Below are 23,463 nucleotides of genomic sequence, written 5' to 3' on the forward strand. Positions count from 1 at the left end.
TTGAGGATCTCTTGTGTGTGGGTCACTTTCTTTCTTGCTGAAATGAGTCATTTCTTTCTTGCTGCTTTCAAGAATTTATCTGTCTTTCAACAGTTTGCTTATGAAGTGTCCAGGTATGATTGAATCCCCTGAAGCTTATCCTACTTGGAATTCATTGCATCTCTTGGAAGTACAGATTAATGTTTTTCCTAAAATTGGGCAAATTTTCAGCCATTATTTATTCCAATATTCTTTTTCCTCCTTTGTCTCGGTCCTCTTCTTCTGAGACTTCCATTATTCATATGTTGGCAGATTTGATGGTGTCCCACAGGTCTCTGAGGCCCTGCTCATTTTCCTTCATTCATTTTTCTTTATTTTCCTAAAACTGAATAATCTCAATTTTTTGAGCTTTATACAGCCCTTATAGACATCTTATTCCCAGCCTTTCTTCTAACCTTTTTGGTTAGTCTATTGTTCCAATCATTATCCATTGCCTCACGCAGCAAAAACTAAAATATTTTCCTGTAAATGTTTTTGACATAAGCCTCCAGGGTAGCAACTTTAGGACTGGGCGACTTTTGAATCAGGTGAAATAAAGACAGGGCTTTTGAGTAGGTCTTCCAGGGAGCCATCAGACAGATGAAATAATAATTCTTTGCAAATTAAATCTGTTCTGTTCTCTCCAGAATCAGGAATGTGGGCTGTTATTTTCAAGGCCACCTCTGAGTTGGATAGTGAGGGATAGAACTCGGGTAAAGGAAAATACCATAAAGTTTGCTGTTCTTACTGAGATTCAGTTGTGTATTTTTAAAAATAAGTGCCCCTTGAGTTGCTACAAATCTTTATTTAACTCCCAGAGTTCCAAAAAAGTTGATTCTTACAGTTTTTGCCATTTTTAAATTGCTTTTCTGGAGGGGCAGAATTTTAAAGTTCCTTATTCTGACATTTTGCTGAAGTCACCTTTCATACCATTTTTGAACATTTTATGTGTTACAAGCACAGAAATATCTATCTTTATAAAGATCTCATTTTATCCTGCTAAAAACCATTTAATATGGTTATTCTTCTTCTTTAATAGATGGGGAAGTATGATGAAAATATTCTAAAACTGAACTATAGTGATGGTTGTACAACACAGTAAACTTACTATAAACCAGTGAATTGTACACTTAAAAATTGCTCGGAGAAGTTAAATAACTTGTTCAAGAACATACTTGGAAGTTGCAGAACCACAATCTGAACCCAGTCCTGTTTAACTGAAAAGAATATTTTCTTTCTACCATATTAGATGGCCTCCATGGTGAGGTCAAGGTGGAAGTCTGCTAAATCAGAATCAAGGAGATTTAGGAGGGTAGTTAGTAGTTGAGACTATAAGTGAGTACCATAGAAGGGCCCACATTCCCACGGAAAGTGAACATTCCCACGGGTTTGATTCAAGTTGTCATCAGATGGAATGTCAGGTGTGTAATGCATAGATAATCAACAGCTGATGTCTGCTATAAGCCGCTTCATGTTCTTGCTATATGGCCATCGCCCTGGCTTGCCAAAGACAGTGATGGTTTTTGTAAAACTGACATCTGTCCCCACAGAATTGTCTTTGAGGCCAGGCCTAGCACCTAAAGGTGACTGGAGGAAGATTCTTGAGGACCTAGAAGATTTGATGAAGCAAGTACTTCCTCCTAAACCTCTTCCCAATTTTCAGGCCAGGACAAACCCCTTATTTATAGGCTGTTCAGAGTCTATGGATCTTTCACTTGGAGAACTTGCCACTGTTGCAATTTTACATTTATTGGCACAACTACTGTTTATCTATTTCCCCCATCAGAATGGAAGCTCCATGAGTGTAGAAACCCTGACCCTCTTTTCACCTCTGTGCCAGCATCTGACACATAGAAGAGATTCAACAAATATTTGTGAATGAATGAATGCAAGGATGAATAAACAGGCAACTCAACTTCCTTCTTTGATACTGGCTGGTTTTGGAATTAAGCTCCATTTAACAGACTAAAAGGTTAAAACCACTAAAAAGTGAAAATAAACAAGACACAATATAGTTAAAAGGGACACGGAAAAAACAATCAAACCATTTTTCCAGGAGTGGTTCCATGGTTTGTTTTGCCTATACCTTATACAATTTGAGAAGAATCCTTTACGAAAAAGAATTTTGCCTGAATGAAGAATTGCTAGGATCCCCTCCCACTCAAAGACATAGGCACAAACCAGAAAACACTTTTATCCGGGCAAAAGCAGCTGAAAGCTTCTGCCAAGAAGCTAATGCGGAGTCCTCAGATGAACCCCATCTGGCTGTGGGTGTAGAGAGGGAGCATATGATCTCCAGCAGCTGTGGAAAGCCTGGTGTGCTGCTATTCCCTTAACAGGTTCCCAGGCAGCTGGCAGTGCCACCTTCCCATTAACTTCTTTGGGTCCCAGGTACCCTAGGTGGCCTATTGTGATTGGTCCCAATTGTAGAGTGCTCAGAAAAGTCTTCTGGTCTCTCGCTCCCTAGAGGCACAGAGAAGAGGAAACAGGCATCCCTTTTGGAGAAAGAGAGATAGGGATTGAAGAGGCATATTGTAAAGACTAGGGGACTCCCTGAAGACAGAGAGTTAGTTACACCAGAGACATCACCTCTAGCCATGCTGACACACAAAAGGCATTCAGGAAACACCTGTGGCATCTAGATGGTCAGGGACTGACAAAGGGAGCTGCCATCCAGTTCCATTCCGATCCCAGCCCTCCATCCCAGCAGGAGGCTGCAGAATCACCTGGGGCTCTTCTTAGCAATCACTGACCTTCTTTCCCTCTCAGACCAAAGCTGCATCTCTCTGGTTTAACTGAGCCACAGAATACATAGGTTTCCTGATATTACTTGAAAATAGTACCCTTTGCAGCAATTGTGCCATCAATCTAAAGGACATGCCTCCCTCTGTGAACAGCAAGGCCAGAGACAAATAAATGGCCAGGGAACATCATGAATTCCCTTGTGACAGGGCAGCCCAGAGAAAGGGATAAAGTCCAGCACATTTGTATAAAAATAAAAATGGATGGTATATGTTCTGCAGCAATCTGAATTTCAGCTTGTCTGGCATCTAAAAATGCCTTGCTGATCTTCTTCAATGTCAACTACCTCAGAGTACAGACTGCTTATCAGACTCTTTAGTGAAAATATAAGCCTAAGTGGATTAACTTCCAGAAAGATCCCCATACCTTTTGCTAATGGCAAGGCAACCAGCTCTCCCAATTTCTGCACTGCAGGGCTTGCCTACAGACCAACATTATCACCTACAGAGAAGGAAAAGAAGCATCTGGGCACTGGACAGGGGCAAGAGTGGAGCATCCAATTATCATGCCTTGAACTTGCTCCTTCTTTGTCATTTATGTTACAAACATTTGCCCGTACAGTGGCAGACAGCTCTGTGATCACCTTGTGGGCAGAGATCATGTCTTATGTTTTGCTATAAAGGAGCATGAATACAGCATAGAAGAAGATGTGGCCTTGGACTTTAAGGAGATCACAAAATAGCAGGAAGAAAGACATATAACCCAATTAAAATTCATTATGACCAGTGTGATGATAGAGGTAGACATAGCACTTGGTCTCAAGAGATGGTGAGAGGTTTCCTGAGTAAAGTGGCCTCCAAGGTGAGATCAGAGAAGGAGGTAACACTATGCCAGTTGAAGGGAAAGGGTTTTTCAGGCAAAGGGAAATACGTAGTCAAAAACCTGAAGATGAGGAGGAACAAGACATGTTATGGGAACCTAAGGAAGCTTATTCTGGTTGGAGAGCCAAGTTTAGTCTGCCTGATTGAGAGGAAGCAAGAGATGGGGCTGGAGAAACAGGCCTGAGCCTGATCACAAACCATGTTAAGAAGTGTGAATTGTCACTGCAGCAATGGGAAGCTATTGAAAGGTTTCATTCAAGGAAGTAGCTGGTTATATTTGCATCCTGGAAAGATCCCTCTGGCTTCAGAGTGCAGGATGGATTGAAGGAGAGACTACGTCCACATGGGAAGACTGTTGAAATAGTCCAAGTAAAAGATAATAGTGGCCTGAACTTAAGTGGAGACAGTGGGGAATGGAGAAAAAGTAGACAGATTCAAGATGTATTTTAGGAGCCATATTCAGGAAGACATGTGGGGTGAAAGAAAAGAAACAGGACTGGGTATTTCCATTACCCAAGGCTGAAATGAGAGACTGGAGGCAGCATCTAGAAAAGAAAGTAAATTTGGATGTGGATCGAGAGATTGTTGCTACCAAGAGGTGCAAGTAAGCAAAAAACTAGCAGCAGGACTCCAAGGAATAGGCCACTGTCGGATCCAGAGAAGTTGTGGTCTGAGTAACCACTGTGGAGCAGACTCTGGCTGGCAGGAGCTTGAGGGTGTCAAGAACTGTGCTCTCAATGAACAGCTAGCTCCTGTAGGCTAAGGAACAGGACCCCAAATTACACCATGCTTCTTCCATGTTTTCTGTTCCAATTAAGATAATCTCAGGGACAGGAGCAAGCCAGAGCCCAAGGCTGACGTGCATTAGATTCAGTTGTAGGAGACAAAGGCAAGGCAATATTTCATCATTGTGTGGGTACACAATTAGCTCTTATTTCCCCCACAACTAATGGCAAAATTCAATTAAATAAAACCATGAATTGGAAGGTCTCTCCATAGTTCTCAAAATATTGTGATTCTCCACTACTTTATACCATCCAATTGCATGGCGTATTCTGCTCTCAATATTTTGAATGGTTTTATAGTTATGTTTTCTGCCTCTTCACAGTTTTTACTGAGATCCTCCACTGAAGAATAAATAAGGTTGTGGTAGACAATAGGGACCATGGGCAAAAATTGAAATCTACATGTCAGCAGGTCCTCAAAATCAGTGGTCAGGAGGGAAGAGAAGCAAAAGAAAGCCAGGCATGCTGTGGTAAAAGATGCGGGCTCCTGAGAGCCCCTGGTCCACAAGGCTGAGATGGCTTCGGGTCCCAGGGTCTAATGGCAGACCTACAGAGATCTCCTGAGACTATGAGGCCTCGGGCTGCCAGAAAGGGCCATGTGCTACATGTGGTGGATGCCCTTCTGAAACAATTTTCTCATCCAAATGCCTTCATGCAAATCCCAACTCAAATGAAAAAGTAAAAGCTGTCAACTCTGATATATTAGGGAAGATAATTCAAGCAGCTGCTATTTGTATTTTATTTTTAGACATCTTTTTTTTTCCTTCAGACAGATCACAATTTCTAAAATATTATTCCTTCTTCTAGGTCAAACAACATCTGTTGTATACAAAAGAAAAGAAACCATTTCACATTGTCAAGTTTACAACTTCCATTTTTATTGTGCCACAGCAATATCATGCAATTATTTTATTTTGCCTCTGAAGAAGTCATTATGGTCGATGGCATCAATATCTCATGGATTGAGGGGTCCCTGAGTAGATCGTGACACATTGTTGACGCTTTCCTTGTCAGTGATCCCTGGGTAGGCTCTGATATGATAAACCACAATCACTCCAAATGATAAGTACCTGTTTATCACTGAGATGGAACCCTGATTATTCCAAAGGATACTTTCAAAAAGTTCCCTGTCACGACATTTGTGCTTCTCTCTTAGAATCTCTGGTAAATAAAAAAAATGTGGATGAAGTCATTCCTGCAGCTTGGCCCTAATGATGAGAAGGGATGCTATTAAAAGAAGCAAATGAGCAAGTTTTCGACTAATGAGCAGGTTACTACAGCTAAAAATTACCAATGAATCAACCTCTCTGGCCTCCTTTCAGTTTGACGTACGTGCTGTTTGCTCATTCTGCCTGGAAAGCATTTCCTCCTGCCCCCTCCTTACCTAGCTAATGCCTACACATCCTTCAGATCTTAGCTCAGCTGTCACTGCCATCCTTAATCCCTTCCCCCACAGAATAGGTCAAAGCCCCTTATTATATATTCTCACCACACCACATACCTTTCTGTTTTAGCACTTACCACAGTTGCGATTTTATTTACGTATGTGCAATCGTGGAACTGAAGTTCTGAATGTAGGGGCCATGTCTGATTTGCTCATCACTATATCCCTAGCACCTAGTGTGGTACTTGGAATATAACGGACATTCAGTAATCATCTGATGAATCATCAAGCTCTCTGTTCCTGTATTGGCCAGGACAAATAGCACTAGCTGCTGTAACATACACTCCAAAATCTCAGTGGTTTAACACAATTAAAGATTCATTTCTCACAATGAGATCTAATGTGGATTGGGTAGTTCTTGTTGGAGGCTCTTTTCCACGTGATAAGCCAGAGATCCAGGTTTCCTTCATCTAGCGATCCCACAGTCTTCAACATATAATCTCCATAGACTCCAAAGAAGTGGAAAAGAGAGCATGGACAGTCATGCAGGGGATTTTATGGCCAGACTTCTAAGACATGCTTTCACTCTTGCCCACATTCTATTGACCAGAATCTAGTCCTATGCCCCAACATAACCACAAGGGTGGCTGGGAAATGTAGTCTTCCTTTGTGCCCCAGGAGAGAAAACAGGATTGGCAAGTATCCAGTCCATCTTTGCCACGCTCTCTGCTACAACTCACGATCTTCTACAACTATGGGTACTGTATGAGTCAGAGTTCCTCAGAGAAACAAAATAGGATGGATGGATGGGTGAATAGATAGATAGGTTGAAGAGATTTATTATGAGTTGGCTCACATGGTCATGGAGGCCAAGAAGTCCCACAATCTGCCATTTGCAAGCTGGAGAATGAGGAAAGTGGGTGTTGTAATTCAATCCAAGTCCAAAGGCCTGAGAATGGGGAAGCCGACGCAGCAAGTCCTGATCTAAGTCCAAAAGCCTGAGAACCAGAAGCACCAATGTCTGAGGGCAGGAGAAGATGAATGTCTCAGCTCAGGAAAGAGAGTGAATTTACTCTTCCTCCACCTTTTTGTTCTATGCAGACCCTCAAGGGACTGGATGATGCCCACCCGCACCGGTGAGGGTGATCTTTTCTCAGTCTAGATCTATGTTCTAATTTCTTCCAGAGACACCCTCAGAGACACACTCAGGAATGTTTTACTAGCTATCAGAATCCCTTAGCCCAGTCAAGTTGACACATACAGGTACCAACAAGAAATCTAATCAAACAACCCCCCAACCATTCTCAAATGGGAGTTAGGGGTTTTAGATTACTGGTGTCTTAGATAAGAAGCAGGTAGATACCTAGAGACATACAGAACACAACCCACAGGTCAGATTCCCTGATTTCCTCAGCTCTCCATCACTTATCACTGGCTTACAAGGTTTTCCATGATTTAAATCTTAATGTATCTCCAGAAGTAAGCAACTCTGTTGAAGGTAACTTGCTGCATCTTAAATATTCATGTAAAATTTTGGCATTTGCTCCAAGATACACCCATGGGCGTTTAAATTTCGACTGCTTCCCTTGAAATTTCTAAATACAGTTATCATTCCAGGAAGATGCCCTGCCTTTATCCAAAGGTTTTAGAGGCTGCTTGGCATGAGTGCAAAGGTCTGAGCCACAAGGCCCCGTAAGCCCGGAATAAAACTGTGTGGCAAACCAAGTCTACTAGAAAGAGCCCAGTAGAGGGGCCCCTTACTCCCTAGGACCCTGTGTTAGTTTTCTTGGGCTGCCGCAACAAAGTGCCACAGGTCAGGTGGCTTACACAAGAGAAATTAATTTTCTTACAGTTCTAGAGGCTAGCAGTTCAAGATCAGCATGTCAGCAGCGTTGGTTTCTCTTGAGGCCTCTCTTCTGGACTCGCAGACGGTGGCCTTCTCTCTGTGTTCCCACATGGTCACCCCTCTGTTTGTGTGCACGTCTGTGTCCCAACCTCCCTTCCTTATAAGGACACTAGGCAGATTGGATTAAGGCCCACCTATGTGACTGTCTTCTATCTTTTTTTTTTTTTTAATTTTTTTTTCAACGTTTTATTTTATTTTTGGGACAGAGAGAGACAGAGCATGAACGGGGAAGGGGCAGAGAGAGAAGGAGACACAGAATCGGAAACAGGCTCCAGGCTCTGAGCCATCAGCCCAGAGCCTGACGCGGGGCTCGAACTCACGGACCGCGAGATCGTGACCTGGCTGAAGTCGGGCGCTTAACCGACTGCGCCACCCAGGCGCCCCATCTTCTATTTTAATCACCTCTTTAGAGGCCCTGTCTCCAAATACAGACATATCTGAGGTACTGAGGGTTAAAACTTCCACATAGGAATTTAGGGGGAGGCACCTAATTCAGCCCATAACAGACCCCAAAGGTAATCCAAAGAAGCAGGGACAGCCACAGTACTGGCAAAAGGAGAAAAATTCCCCCACTGAATTTGTTGCAAGAAACAAATTGCCCCTCCTTCCACACACACACCCATCCATCCAGGTTTTGACAGGTTTAGATTCCGGGCATTTTGATTTAGGGAATCTTTGCATCAGCCCAGTGGCTATGGAGGAGTTCTGTGCTTTGTGGCAGTGGCTGGGGTACATCTCAAGCAATAAAAAGGATTTGAATCGCAATCATTTTCCTTCTCTCTGTCTTTCACATCGCCCTGACTTGCTTGTTAAGCTTTTGAGGAAAATCACAATTATACACACACTTTCTGTGCTGAAACCTGCCACCGCTCTGTTTTCTGATAAACATGCCCTTTCCCTAGAATTTTATTCCAATGCCAGGCTGTGATCGATTCTGGTGCCTGTCTTGTTCCTGTGTTCTACGACAATCCTGCCTGCACAAGAGGCCCTGGCCCTTCAGAGGATGTGCGCAGAACTGTCTCTCCACTCTTCCCCCAGCCAGCAGTCAGCAGCTGCCGAGCAGAAATGGGTTTGGGGAATACCAGTGTGACAATTACACAGGTATCTGGGAGGACCCAAAGCTCTGGTCTCGGCTGCGTGATGGCTTCAGGGAAATTAAGTGCAAGCTGTTTGGAGAATATTTCTCCATAGGACATTATGAAATCCCAGAGGTGGGAGTGCGTGGACAGTGCCTGCTTCCCTCTCCTCCCCTCCCCCAGTTTCCAGAAAGAAGAAAGAAAAAGCTGCAGCTTTGTATTTGATATTTAGAATTAATTAGAGCCCCAAATCCCATACCAGCCAGCAGGTTTCTTAATGAGGCCAATGTATTCATCTTCTTCAGCCTACTTCTCCAATCCATATCCAGCCCACACGGGGACCATTATAGTGCCTCATGATGCCCCGTGGTTTTCAAAGTGCCACCACATGCTGCTACCTCATCTGGCCCCCACGATCACCCTGGTAGGTGGTCAAGACAGAAGTCATTCTCCCCACTTCCTCGATGAGTTTTCAGGGAGGTTGAGTCACTTTCCCAAGGTCATGCAACTAATAAGCAGTAGAAACTGGATTTGAACTCAGCTGGTCTAGCACCAGGGCCCGTGCCGTGAACCACTGCTCTTCTCCTGCCTCCTCAGAAAGAGGCATGCCTGCGTCAGTGTCAAGGAGGCAAACCTAAGGCTCCCAGGTGACAGAGTTACCCAGCTCGGGTTGCAGGGAGAAAATGCAGGGGGCTCAGTTAAATTTGAATTTCAGATGAACAAAGAATAAATTCTTAGTATAAGTATGTCCCAAAGTTATGCTTATCTCAAATACTGTGTGGTATATACTTATACATAGGAAACCTTGACTCAATGTCTATCTGAAATTCAAATATAACCAGGTATCTAGCTTTGTGTTTGCTAGATCAGCCAACACCATCCTCAACACTATCCTAACAAAGCTGGCCAGCCACCTAGCCTTCTGATGAGCTCTGCCCCAGTCCTTCCTTTGCTTATCTACTGCCACTTTCTTCTACGGTTCCTGGACTGAAGCCCTCCTCTGGAATTCAACTGTCCGATATGTCACCAAGCCCCAAAGAGTTAGCACCTGCTTCGGTTCTTCCATCCGGCTGTGCCTCTCCACTCCGCAACCTCCATCCTGACCCAGAAGCCTATTCCCTCTGACCCAGATCATGACCAAAGTCACAGTCACCCCACTCGACAGATGACTGCCAGATTTTTTCCTGACCAAAGCACAAGGCATTCTTCTATTCTAAACCCTCAGAGACCCCCTAAGCTCTTTAATGTGGCCTTCAAAGTTTTCCTGATCAAATTCCAACTTGATGATGCCTCCGCCCCCCTGGTCCCCCACCATGGTTGAGTGTGGACCCTAAGCCTGAGCCGCACTGAGGATCCCAGCTTTCCGCAACACATTCGTGCTTGCGTCTGTCTCTCCACTGGCCTTGAATACCACTCCCTTGACATCCCCAAGTCCAGTGCTACTACCGCTACTTCTACCCCCATGGCTGCAAGTGATCTTTCCCCTGGCACAGCCCTCACAGCACTTCCCAACCATTTTGGTACATGCTATACTCTGTCTTTTTACTTTAGGACATGTCTTAGCCCCTCTTTCCACCATATTACATGCCTGGGGGATAAGAGCTAGCTTGCTTTCCCTCTACATGATGTAGCATAGTTTCTGGCACATGCTAAGTGTTCCATAGAAATTATTGGATATAAGTGAATGGCTTGACCCCACAGACATTCTCTACTCTGTGACACCTATTCTATGCCCATACTGGGCCAAACCACAGGGCTAGAGCAATGACTAAGATCTGGTCTTGTCCTCAGGGCACACCATGAAAACAGAGCAACTGGAACTGGAAGAAAACTCGGTTATCTTGAGGCCAATCTCAGCCCAGGGTTTCTGCAAAAGGATCACACACCCGACTCCAGAATGCTTTGAAAAGTAAGGCAGGACCTTACCAAATGACCCTTCAGAAGTTAGAGAGGGTAGGGAGGGGCAAGGAGGAAAATACATACTATAGCATGCAACAAAATATCCCCAAAGTCTTCTTTCCACCTCTACATCCCAAGCCCACTCTTCATGGTGACTGCTCTTGGTTTCCGTGTCTGCACACCAGGCACTACCTGCACAACCTAGAGTTTCTAAGGAGGCCAAAGTTTGAAAAGTGTTTGTTCCCACCATAAATCAATGAGATGCCCTGTAAGGGCCTTCTGGAGGTGAGGAGAGAAGTCCTGAAAAAGAATAAAGAAGGAGAGAGTTTGAAGAAAGGCCTGAACAGGGGGTCAGGAGCCCATATTCCTCCTCCATCTTTGATGATACTTTGTCTTCCAAGCCACCACCCCCCTGCTGCCACAACTCGCAGTAAGTGGTCTCTAAGATGGCCTCTTAGATGCCCCCAATGATCCCACCTCCTGGTATTCATGTCCTTGTATAATCCCTTCCTCCTAAAATTTGGACAGGACTTGGATGATTCACTTGTAATGAAACAGAACATGATGGAAGTGATGGGATGTCACTTCTGAATTAGGTTATTGAAAGATTCCAGCTTCCATCTTGGTTTTTTTCACTTATTCACACTTTCTCACTCTCTCTCAGATCACTCACCTTGGGGGAAGCCAGCTGCCATGGCATGATGCAGCCATTTGCAGAGGTCCACAGAAGTGAGCTGGGAAAAGGATCCCCCCCTTAGTCAAGCCTTGAGATGACCGCAACTTCGTAAGAGAGCTCGAGTTCAAGGCCTCTAGCTAAGCTTCCCCCAGATTCCTGAGCCATGCAAACCACACGATAATGAACATTGTATCAATCACCCCACTAAGATGTGGGGTGAGTTCGTTATGCAGCAATAGATAACTGATACACAGCTGAAGCCCCTGCATGCTTCTGCCTCAAGAGAAGTGATGTCGCCGGCTTTGGGAGCTAGCCGGCAGGCAAAGATGTAAGCACACCCATCATGTTTCATGTCCAAATGTCATTTTCTAATGCTGCAGTCAAGATGCTAGAGCCAGCAGTCCCCAGAGACAATCGAGGGGCTTTTATAGCTGTTACAAATCCTGCTTCATGAATCCCAGACCCGTATGCAAATGTGAAGCTCAACCTTTGATAAGCCATTTGATTTCCCTTTTAGTTAATGAAGTGAAAATACACCATTTTACACTCAGATTAAATTGCTAAAATGTTTCACTCTGGTCCCCAGTTAGTTGTAATTAAAAATAGAAAAGGGAAGAACAGGAAAAGTCACTCACTTTCTCCTAGTGTCCTGAGGCATGGAAGGGGAGAGTCGAGTGGAGGTAAGGGGGTGGGAGGGGAGGGGGTGAGAGCACAGGGGGAAGCCCCCAGGCCCGCCTCAACTGGCAAAGGGTGTGCCCCCAGGCCTGAAGCCCCCAGGAGCTCAGAATGCCAGGAGAAATGCTGCCCCGGGCTTTCTGGGTAGGAAGAAGGGAGACAGGGTACTCCGCAGGGGTATTTCAAAGGGCCCAGAAGTTCTTGAAACACAGCCAGAACCAAGTATATGAAAAAGTGTGTGTCTGCGAGTGTATGGGTGATGATGGTGTGTAGGTACCTGTGTGGGAGTGACAGAGAAAGAGTGAGGAGCATATATGTACCTCTGCGCGTCTCTGTGTGTGTGTGATATAGGTACTCATGGGTGTGAGAGAAAATGGATGAGGGCGTCTACGTACTTGTGTATGTGAGTGAGCGAGAACAGTGTGAAGGTACATGTGCATTTGTGAGAGAGAATGAGGGAGGAGAGTATATAGGTGTGTGTGTGTGTGTGTGTGTGTGCACGTGAACACTGCATAGGGACCCATGGGTGTGAGACAGAATGGGTAAAGGGGAGTATATGCACCTAAGTGTGTCTGTGTGGGTGTTTGAGTAAGTATATGAGTGGGGGGTCTATAAGCACGTGTGTGGGGGAGGGCTGTATATGCATGAATGTGTGTGTATGGGAGATTAGGCGAGGAGCCAGATATAGGCAGGGGTGGACACTTGTACAGATGAAGGGGTGGATGTGTATGTATGTGAGTGCATGGGGAAGAAGTGTACATATGTGTGGAAGAGCAATGCACTAAGTGAAGGAAAGCATATATGTGTATGTGAATGTATATGTGGGGAGATCTGTATATAAATGTGTTAGAGTGTCTTAGTGACATGTACATGTGTGCTGGTGTGAGTAAGGGGTGATCAAGGGGTTGTACGGACATATATGTTCCTAAATGGGTTAAGGAAATATATATGTACGTGTATGTGAGTGCACAAGCACATGGGTGAGGGATGCATGTGCTGTGTTAGCATTTGTGAATATGTCTGCCAAGTGTATACGTATACGTATATGTGGGTATCAGGCTGTTCATGAGGAGGTTGTATATAAGTGTGGGTAAATTTCCATACTGGTGAGAGGGTGTATATGTATGTGGATGTGACAATGTACAAATGAGGGGGTGGTGTGCACATGTGTGCACATTTTGGGGTGCACAGAGGAGTGTATATGTGATTATATGTATGTGTATGCGAACGGCATGGGTTAAGTGAGTGTATGTATATGTCTGTGCATGAATGTATGGGTGTGGACGTATATATGTGTATGTCTGTGACAGATGGGGTGAGGGTGGTGTCTATGTGTACATGTATGGTAGGTGTGTGTACAGGTGTGTAAGTGTACTGGTGATGGCTTTGTTTATACCGGCGGGGGATATGTTTATAATCTGAATGTGAGAATGGATGGCTAAGAATGGACTATATGTCTGTGTGTGTGTGTATGAGTGAATTGAGTGCATAAGCACATACATGTGAGTGTATGGTTGCAGGGTATATGTGTGAGTGAACGGATAAGCGGTTGTATATATACTTCTGTTTATGTATAATTTTAGGGGTGAGGTATAGGTGTATATGAACATGTGTGTATAGGCACATGTGTACATGTGTGAGTTTATGCATGAGGCAGGTCTATATTTATGTGCTTGCGAGAGAGTATGGATGAGGCCAGCATACGTGTGTGTTTGTGCTTGAGTGTGCAAGGTTTATATTTACATGTGCATATGCGTGAGTGTACAGTTGAGGGGGGTAGTACGAGGATGTGCTTGTTGGCATGACATTATAGTTGAAGCTGTAAGATCATGGGTCTGTGTATGTGAGTGTAAGCAAGATATATGTGTGCACATTGTGAGATCATGGGTTTGGGATGTCTGTATATGTGTGAATGAGATTATGGCAGAGGTAGGTTTATATGTATGCGTATATAAGTGTGAGTATGAGAGACTGAGTGTAAATATACATGTGAGAGGGGTTGTATATACATGCATGCACATATATGTATGGATGCAGAGTCCATGTATGTATGCATGTGCAAGTGGGGTCTACATGTATCTCTGTGTGTTAGTGTATGGATGAAGGGATGTGTGTGTGTGTCTCAGGTGAGATATTTATGTACATATGTGTATGCTAAAGTGTGTAGCTGTGGAAAGTGTGTACCTGTCCCCATGTGAGTACATGTCCAGAGGCCTGTATGTGTGTGTTTATGAAAGTCTGGGTGAGGGATGCACATTTAAGTGTGTGTGAGTGTGTGCATTAGCAAGTATATGATTATGTCCTATGTGTAAATGCACGGACGAGGGAGTTTTATATGTTCTTGTGAATGTATGTGAGTGTATGGGTAGGACACATGTACACATGTATCTGTTCATACATGCATGTTTGTGCATATATCTACATCCACGTGTATGTGTATTTATGGGTGGGGATAGAAATAAGGGTGTGAATAGTGAGTTTATATTTGAGATAGTGCCTGTATGTGTATGTGTGAATACATATGTGAAGGGGTGTGTATGTTTGTGTATGCTTTGGTGATAGGGTGATGGAGTTTGCATGTAATTGCACATGTGTCTTCTGGATGTGTAGGGGGGGTCGTATCTGTGTGCATGGATGTGTCTACATAGCTGAGGGACTATGTGTATATATGCGTGTTTAAGAGTGTATGGGATAAGTGGAGTGAGTGTGTGTGTGTGTGTGTGTGTGCGTGTGTGTGATGGGTTGCAAATTTCGTGTGTGAAAGTGCACGGGGAAGGAATTCATATACAAGTGTGAATGTATGGGTGCTGATTTTTATGTGTCTGTGCATGAGGATACAAAGGAGGAACGTGTATGTACATGTTTCAGTGTGTGTGCAGATTAGGGGGTGTATGGCGTGTTTGGGGATAGTCAGGCATATATTGATAAGGGCAGGTGTGTATACATGTGTGAATTGGAGAATATATGGGTGAGGTATAAATGCATATGAACATGTGAGTACTTGTGTGTCAGTATAGGCATGAGGTGGTGTGTGTGTGAGTGTGTATGTGTGTGTGTGTGTGTGTAAGGGGGTGTATTTGCAATTCTGTATGTTGGCGTGGACTCTATATGTATCAGGATGTGTGTTTGTATATGTATGAGTGTACTGGTGACATGTATACATACGTGTGTTCGTGAAGATATAGTTGAATGGGCTGTATATTTATGTGTGTGTTTCAAAATAAGGCCACTGTATTTGTAGGTATATGAGAGAAAGTTTATGGGTGAGGGCGGTTTATATTACCTTTTGTGTGTCTGTAAGCATGTATTTGTGGGGGTTGTATATGTACCTGTGAGCATATATTTGTGAGTGTGTTGTGTATGAACCTCTGCGTGTGAGTGTATGAGTGTGGGAGGCATTTATGCACCCTTGTGTGTTTGTGTTGCATTGGGTGTGTGTCCCTTTTCTTTAGAGCATGCATCAATATGGTGTAGAGCTGCAGAACACAGCTTCAAGTCAACAGACCTGGGTCGCAACTGCTGGCTCTTTGACTTGATAGCTGTGTGACCTTAAGCAAGTTACTTGACTTTCCCATGTCTCTGTTTCTTCATCTGTAAAATGAGGGGAATAATTGTACTGACCTCACAGTGTCGTGAAGAAGATTTTAAAAGATCATACGTAACACTATATTTCTGAAAACGCTCAGCACAGAGCTTGGTACCTAATAAACTCACTCAACGAATGTCAGTTGTCACAAAGATATTGTTACAATTTTGCTTATTCGTGGCAGACTCTCAAAGTTGCCCATCAAGCTAACAAGAGTTGTATTTATGGATCCCTGCCAGGCAAGGGGAAAAGGCGGGGGGGGGGGCAGAGGAAGTTCTGAGGAGAGGTGCATGTCCTGGTTGACCCTCCGTCCAAGGACACTGGCCTCCAGCTGCCACAAGTGTGAATAGCGACCCAAATGGCATTTGCAGGCTCTGTTGGGTTCCGGCACAACTTGCCTCCAGCAGATCCAGGAATCGAGGTTGTCTCTGGACAACCCCAACCCAACTAACCCACTGAGCGGCAAAGCACTGAGCGAGAAAGATGCAGGTGGGGGACTGGACAGTATCTGTTTCTTTTCATAAGAGAGACTCCATTTCACGCACTAGTCCGTGTGAACATTTAAGTGCCTAATACTGTGTGTTCCAGTTGGGTGCTGCTTGGAAGGGTCTGCAGTCACTCATTCATTCCACAAACACTCGGTGAGTGGCCCTCCTGCTAAGGTTCTGATACCATATCTGAGGAGGGGCCAGGAATCTGCATGTTTCTGCCCTCCCCCCAGCAGGGGATTCTTAGACAAGCGGGTCCAGAGAGAAACTCTAGTGCAGAATCACAGAGATTCAGGGCGAAGTCGTCATTGCACAGATGAGGAAACCGGCAGCGGGAAGAGCAGTGCTTGCTAACAAATGATAGGCCACAGCTCAAACCCCGGTCCCTTGCCTCCCAGCTCGGCACACATTTGGCCACAGCAACACTTCTCCAATGGGGGTGGGGGGGACTGGAGCAGAAGGTGCAATCACACAGGGGTCTTTTTGATCTCGCCGCCCCCCACTCCATCCTGGCCTTTGAGAATCCGTGCCAGAGCAAGCGTCTGTTGTGTCGCTCACACCCTGGGAGGGCGTCGAGGAAGAAAAAGGTTACGGAAACCGGGCTCAACATCATAATGTCTCCCTGCCGGGGCCGCTGCATGAAACGATGAGGAGGAGGGTGGCGCAGCGACCTGAGCCCTGTGTGGGGGAAGTCCTCGCTGGGAGTCGGAAATAGAAGGCCCGGGCCTTCCCTTGGCCGGGCGAGGGCTGTGGAGGCAGTCCCGCGGCAGGGGTTTGGGCGCTGAAAGCCTGTTGGCAATAAATGAACGGGCTCACGGTGCAGTCTGGCTTGAGAGAAACTGGGCGCAGCCAATGGCATTTCATAGCAGATACCCTTCAAAGACATACTTACAAAAGGGCCGAGTGCTATTTTTAACGCAGTCCTCACACCAGCTAACAGCCTGTGCCGTTGCCCTCCGCGTGGCCTGTTCATCTCAGACGCCGACCGCTGGCAGAGGCTCTTCACAATCCAAGCCCACTGAAGCCCCCGCGCTTCCTTTATCTGCCATGACTGCGAGGTCTTCAAAGAACCTTCGTTGGTGATTTTAAAACGACCTCCTCCAGCTTGGAGCTTCGTTCGCCCCGGAGCTTTCACTTGGGTGCTGGAGGTGAGAAGGGAGCGCCACGGAGGCGGGCCGGGGAAGCGGGCCGCGGCCCTGCTGAGCTGACACGGGAGCCTGAGCGGAGGACTCCGTGCTGGCTGCAGTGTCGGGGTGGGGGGGGGGGCTGCCAGGCAGTTCTGCCTCCTCCACCGGCTGCCCAGCAGGCCTGGGCTCCCAGCGCCCTCGCCTCCACTGGAGCCGGGCCGAGGGAAAGGTGGAGCTACCTCACCCCTACTCCACCGAATCATTCCTCGCCGCGCGGCTAGACACACGGGGCCACTAGCATAGCAGCGGCAACCACGAGCAGTTGCTCAACAAAGCCACCAGCTGGGCCACAGGCCACGCTCTGCCTCTTCCGCCCACTTTCTCCCGGCTGAGAGGCAGGGGGGGGAGTTGGGGAGGGGGGGGGCCTCGTCAGCTGGCAGACAGCCAGGGACTGAGAAGCAAGCAGACTGTAGGATGCCTGAGGTCGCCTGTGTGGCTCAGCAAAGGCTGGGCCAGTGGAGGTGACACATCACTGGGGCAGTCGGGCCGGCCATCAGCTTTAGTAGGTGGAGCGCGGAGCTGCTGATTCTGTTGGGATGTTCCCATAATGCACTCTGCTGCATGTAGAAGGTTGACTAAAACCGGATTTCCAAAGTTCTCTGGTCTTTCCTGCCCAGCTCCATCCTTTATGGTCTCATAGCTCTGTCCCTGCATCTGTCTGCCACCTGCACCCCCCATAGCTGTACGCTCCCCTACCAGGATATAGCTTCGTGAGACAGGGTCTCCGTGTCCTACATACACCTTGCCCATGGTCCTGCAAATTGTGGGTGCCCAGAAATGTGTGTACCCCTGTTGCTGAGCAAAAATGTGATGCTCAGAGCCCCCTCCGCTGCCAGCCATGATGCGTTCACTCTGTTGGTGGCCACATACGATCCTATGATGGGGGACGGTGGGGATCAGAGCAGGAAATCACATCTCTGGCCCCCACATGCCTTAGGCGCAGGCATAGTATCTCCATCCTCAATGGCCCTGGGGATTATCCTCAAATTATGGTTAAGAAAAACACTGAGATTTGGGAATATTTGGTAACTGACCCACATAGGTAGTCAGTTGGCAAAGCCAGGTTGGAATCCAGGTCCTAATGAGAATTAAGTGAGCTCATGCCGGTAGAAGAGTTAGCAGGCCACCAGTCAGTGCTCCATGGACGGCAGTGCCCAGCATCCTTTTCCCATGTGGTAGCTGACCTGTGGCACCAGGGGAAGGAACTCCCCCTCTCCAGCCCTCAGTTTCTACACCCCTGACCTAATGGGACTGGATCTTCCCAGTCTCCCTCTCGGAAATACTGGGTTGCTGGCAGGTGAAGGACAAAGAAGAAAGCAGCAAGGCAATGCGGTGGAAGGTCTCTAATGTCATGAGGCTTTCCTTTCCCCCATGTAACAGAGATTCTTGAGGGTCCACGGGCAGACTTCAAGAGAGCTATTGATCCCTGAAAGAGTCCATGCAACGTTGTGTGCATGTGCCAGGGGGAGTTTTCTGGAGAAAGCAGCCACAGTCTTAATGTGAGTCCAAGGCCTCAAAGAGGGTGGTAGAGGACATAGCCAATCCTTCAGGAAGGCACCCTATATCCACTGGGCACTCTTCCCCAGCTCCAGTTTTCTTATTACTGTGAAGGTCTAATCTGACCTAAAAGAGTTGTACTCAAGAATTGGGGGTACCATTTGCATATGGCTTAAGTCGATCAACAGAGGGCCTTGAAATCAGATAAACGGACTCAGCCACAGCACTGCCACTTGCTGGCTGTGTGGTCTCAGCCCAGTTACTTGCCTTCACTGAGCCCCAGTGTCGACACCTGTACCTAATACCAATAGAATTGCCATGAAGTTTCTGTAAGCAAAAGTATTACTACTACCTGGCATGTGGTAGGTGTTGGGTAAACATTATCTTCCTTTCCTGCCTTCTAAGTCTACTTATAAGGTTAAGTTCTGATGATTCTTCAGAGTTGGCACTCACTCTTGTTGCTTAGCAATAAGGGTTCATAAGCCTGGGCTTTCCTTGGGCTTCCGAGAGAAGCCTCAGCTAACCCCAAACTCCAGGATTCTCAGCTCTGGCCAGGACCTACATGTTCATGGCTAGACTACTACGCCAGCCCACTCTCAGCCTCGGCTGGACTCAACCATGTCCACTGAACTCAGGAAGCCAGATTCATATCAATTCCTGACATTATAATCTCCACTCCACTCATTCATTCATACAGAAATCCATGGCATTATCCATTCACTTGATAACTCTGTCCCTTTTACATCACTCCCTCCCTGTCCTTTCACCCCCCTGTCACTTCTGCCTCATCCCCTATAACACATGGCAATGAGTTGATGGCATCCTTCCATATTTTTCTACGTGCTCCCATCATCATATTTGGATATACGCGCATGCACACAAACACACACGTGCACACGCACACACACACACACACACACACACACAATCACATTTGGGGCAGTTGGTCATTGTTTTCCAAAACCAAGATCATATCGTGTACACTTTTCTGCACCTTGCGTTCCTCATTCAGCAATCCCTCCTACACAATCCCTCTAGGGCAACCGGCAAAGTTCCAGCTCAGTCTTTTTCATGGCTGTGTCCATATCTACCACCCACCTTGTCTTTTAGCCACGCTAACGTACTGGCAGTTCCCTGAATGCCCCAGAACACGTCCTGTCCCTGTGCCCTTGCCCCTTCTGCTCCTTGGCCTGGAAAGTCCACTTCTCTGCCTAGAAGACACCTTCTCATCTGTTGAGACTCAGCTTATCGCAAGGTTTTCCTGGCCATCCCCTGACCCGAATGAGTTAATCTTGCTCTCCTGTGTCTTCAAAGGTGCTCGGACCAGACTTTTATCTGAGAACATCTCAAGTGTTAGTGAAGTCACATGCTGACACCTGTCTCCCCCCACACGGCCCTGAGGTCCAGGAAAACATACTTGTCTATTTTGTACCTGGCCAGCACCCGATGGGTACCAAATCAATATTTATTGATATTATGAATGAACAAATGAGGATGAACGAGGCCTTGAACCAAAGGACCGGCAGTGGAGGGGGGTAGCATTGGTGGGCTTTGAGCTATTGATCAGGTAGAGCTCCAAGGTCTTGGCAATTGGCCTGCATGTTTCTTATTTCCATGAAGAACATAACCACCATGAGAGATCACATCTGCCTTGTTCATAGCTCCATCCCCATTTCCTGGATTAAATAGTGCCTGGTACCTAGTTGGCACTCACTAAATATTTGTAAAAGAAAATAATTCCACTGTGTCCAGGGGTCTCTGGCCCAGGCCTTACCCCTGCCCTTGAGGAAGGTGCTCTTTAGCAGGCCAAGCCTCTGTCCCTGCTGGACCTCCAAGACCTCCGCCATCTACTTGCCTACCTGAGCCGTTCAAATCAAGGTACAGGACAATTTCTCCAGGGAACCTTTCTGTGGTCTGTGCCTCAGCTAGCCCCAGAGATCTCCAGCTCAGGTCTGGTGCCAAGGAGTGGCCGCGTGTGCGTGCATCCGCGTGCACGTGTACAACTGTCTGTGTACAAAAGGCATGTATGAGTGTGATGTAGGGTCCCTGGCAGGGAAGCTCAGAATATTTCCATTACACAGAGAAAGAGGAGGCTGAACCCAAGGTTTCTCCTGGAAGAACCAGAGGAAACTGAGGTTTCTGTGTTGCTAGCGTGGCAATGGGCAGAGTCGCTTCATTCTCTTGCCACCTCCAGGCCAGAGTACAGGTTCCGGAGGAAGACCTTTAGCCTAAAGCAAACTCAGGAAGTAGGCCTAACTGAGGCATATTTACCATGGGATGTCCTTAGGAACCCTGGGTCTGGGAACAGGTATAGAAGAAGCGATCCAATCCCCTGGCAGAGCTTCAGGAAGAAGAGACAACCCTGTGCTCACAGCCCCATCCAAAGGAGGGGTCCCCAGGGGCTGAACACTGCTCATGTGGAGCAAAAAAGGGGCAGGGGAGAGCAATTGCTTCTTGGGATCCATGGACACACTTGCCTATGGCCCGTCCTATAAATCAAGGTTATAGGCCCAAGGAACTCGTCATCCTAGGACAAAGTGGTAGCCTGAGCAAAGGCACTGGCACTGAAGAGTGTGGAGATTTCTAGAGCTACATTGAGGAGGTCAGTTTGTGTGGAGGGACATGAAGGGCGGGTAGAAGTTTGGTAAGGTGGGGGATTCATCCTGAGGGGACTGTGAGGGGAAGGAGAGAGTGGGATAGAAAAGAGTTTAGGCAGGGGTGCGGCATGATCAGTTGGGCCTGTAAAGGACACTCTGGTGGCAGTGTGGAAAACAGACTGGAGGAGAGCAAGACCGAGGAGATGTTTAGGAGACAGACTTTGCAGAGCTGGGCGGTGGTGAGGGGCTGGAGGGCAGGCCTGGATGGATGTCAAGGAGATGATGGAAGATGTGGAAGATGGGCTGGATTTGAAGGCAGTCTTGACTGTGGGAGGCAAGAGTCAAGTCAGAGGTGACACAGCTTTACAAAGAGGCAGGAACACAAATGATGAACAGAAGAAGAGCCTCAGGGGGATGTCTGTGTGGCTGGAGGGACTTAGAGGCACTGTCTTGACCAGTTTGAACTGCAGGCCTCAGCAGTCAACCGAGTGCAAATGCCTCACAGGCAGCTGGGATGAGGTCAGTGCTAGAGAGAAAAACATGACATTGACCACATGAGATGACTCAACCCTCAAGCCAGGCCGGAACAACATCACTGACCCAGAACAGAGGCTCAGACAAATTGGGCAACTGTGGCCTTCAACCTGGCACAAGGCACGTGCCACGAAGCCTGACAGCGATGAGCTCTCACAACTTAAGATCTACCTCTCATATGTATGGCTTGAAGGAGATGCATTTAACTTAGGTTTGGAATATAAAATGTTTATACAACCATTTATTCCATTAGTACCTTCACTTCCCACTTCAGAACTAAATGTCTCTACTAATTAAATACATTTATTTTAACTGCAGAAGCATTTATTTCCAAAATAAGGACATGTTAATTATCTGCAGAGTGAAATTAACCCCAGGATGCTAATCTATACATTCATCTGCCTGGATATATATTACCTGTGGATGCCAACCGTCTCACAGCACTGCTCAACACTCTCCTGAACACAGGAATTCTTGCCACCTGGATCCACGCCCTTCTTGTTATCCTCTTGCTGAGAACTGCGTGGCGATGTGAAATGTGGAATTTTAATATTACTATGCTCATTCCAAACCTGAGAAGACTAGAGATTCAAGATTCACAGGCATGTGCCAATATAATTCAAGGGCATTTTTGCTGGGAGAGGAGGTAACTGTCTCCAATTACCCTGAGGAGTTTTTTGCTCATGTTTTATGAGAACTGACACCTTAATTCTCTTGTCACTGATACTTCCTAGACACGGGTACATATCTGTAATTCTCATGATAAGTCATTAGTATTAATTAAGCCACATCAATAGCATAATTTAGCTAGTCAGTCAACATCTTCTGCGAGCTCACTATGGGGGCAGCCCCAACTCGCAGAATTGGAGAGTTAATAAGGGAAGAAATGCAGCATGGGAAACAGAGAGTTTTCTAGAAAGATGGGCATTCCTGTCTTCATAGCCACCGGGAAGACACTTGCAGAAGCCTCAAGGACTAAGATCCTCTTTTATGATATGACATCTGTTTTTCCTCATCTGCACAATGGAGCAGCAATACCTTGTAGCCATCTGGCACCAAAAGGGAGGAGCTTCAGAGGGAAAGGAATGCATGTGGTTCTAGCAGAGACTTGACCTTTGGTCCACCAATCCTGGTCAGTCAGAAGTGAAAAGGTGAGAGAGCTCTCTTAGTTAACAGAATCCCTTCCTTCCTTCTCTGCATCCCTTCCTCCTACTTTCTCTCTCCTCTCCCACCATCCTTTCTTCCTTTGAGAATATTTACTGAGCACTTACTATGTGCCAGGCACTGTGCTCTATAGTGGAAGGACATTAGTGAACAAATCCAGAGTCCCTGCTCCTAAGGAGCTGAGCTCCAGGTGAAGGGGAGGGGGTGGTATTTATAAATAAATGAACAAAGACACAAACAATATGTCAGGTGTTGAAGAGTGCTATACAGAAAAAGAGAGGAGGATAAGGGGACAGAAGTGATGAAAGCAGATGCTATTTTAACACCAGATACTTCCCATGTATGACAGAGACACAGCAGCCCAGTGA

Source organism: Felis catus, chromosome X, assembly GCF_018350175.1.
Source record: "Felis catus isolate Fca126 chromosome X, F.catus_Fca126_mat1.0, whole genome shotgun sequence".
NCBI lineage: Eukaryota > Metazoa > Chordata > Mammalia > Carnivora > Felidae > Felis > Felis catus.